Source organism: Dipodomys ordii, unplaced genomic scaffold, assembly GCF_000151885.1.
Source record: "Dipodomys ordii isolate 6190 unplaced genomic scaffold, Dord_2.0 Scaffold17, whole genome shotgun sequence".
Lineage (NCBI taxonomy): Eukaryota > Metazoa > Chordata > Mammalia > Rodentia > Heteromyidae > Dipodomys > Dipodomys ordii.
The window spans coordinates 9,193,019-9,194,281 of record NW_012267233.1 but is presented as its reverse complement, the minus strand read 5'-3'; positions in this window follow the sequence as shown (position 1 = coordinate 9,194,281).

Below are 1,263 nucleotides of genomic sequence, written 5' to 3'. Positions count from 1 at the left end.
CACACACACACACACACACACACACACACACACACACACACACACACACACACGCTGTTTCTAATTGTCTTGGATGGACTCTCAGGCTTGAACAGTTGTAGCTTTAAGTACAGTTTTCAGATCAGAATCCAACCATATAAACATCATTTTGTCTATCTGGATTGGAATGACTCTTGAATGGATAGAGGCAAGATATTAGCTCAGCTGGGAGATGAAAGATGAAAGAGGCTCTTTCACTAACTTAACCAATAATCGTATCACTTAGGTAAATATGGCAACGTGTTTAGTAAATATTGCAGAATTAAGGTTGGAAATGATAAACTTCACAGCGTATATTCTAAAGCTGAACTATTTAATTTTTATAATTTTCTCAGGTACAGGATTGTGAGAAATTTATTCCCAATAGCTATGCTGTTTGATTTCTTGTAAATTATTCTATAAAATTAAAGAACAGGGCTGAGAAGGTGGCTCAGTGGTAGAGGCCCAGAGTTCGATTCCTCAGCATCCTATAAGCAGAAAAAGCCAGAAGTGGTGATGTGGCTCAAGTGGTAGAACGCTAGCCTTGAGCTGAAGAGCTGAGGGACAGCGCCCAGGCCCAGAGTTCAGGCCCCAGGACTGACAAAAAAAAATTTAAAGAACATCAGTTGACTGCTCTTCAGTTGTAAGTTTTAGATGGTGAATTCATATGCTCAGAATTAGTGGACTAAATCAGTTTCCAGTTATCTCAGCTTCTGGGGCTAGGGGTATAGCTCAGTGGGTAGAACACATGCTTAGTATGCATGAGGCCCTAGGTTTGGTCCCAAGCCCACACCCCCAACAGCAAGCAAACACACAACCTCTCTACACAGTAATTCCTTTATCTCTGTCTTCCCCTATCCCATACAAATATCATAAACTGAAAAATTGGATTATCACTTAGGCTTCTTAATCAATGTAGACAATATGACAGACTTAAATATCCTTCCCCTAAAGCCTCTACCAAGCATTGGTTCAGTATTAGTCATAAGGTCATCACACCAATCAAATATCCTACCACATCTTGATGGCTCATAATTCTGGCCTTCCACTGGTGACAAGGCTGATGATGCCAGGTTCTTGGGTGTGCTTCAGAGAAAGTACCAATAATGGAAGCCAGGCAGGGTGTTTGAAATCCAGCAGGCTATTCCTGAGGCAACTGGTCTACCATGTGAAGCTTCTTCCAGCAAGTAATCTTTCCCTACAGAGCAGAGAGTTAATTGGAAATAATTAGCCTTCCCTCCTTTT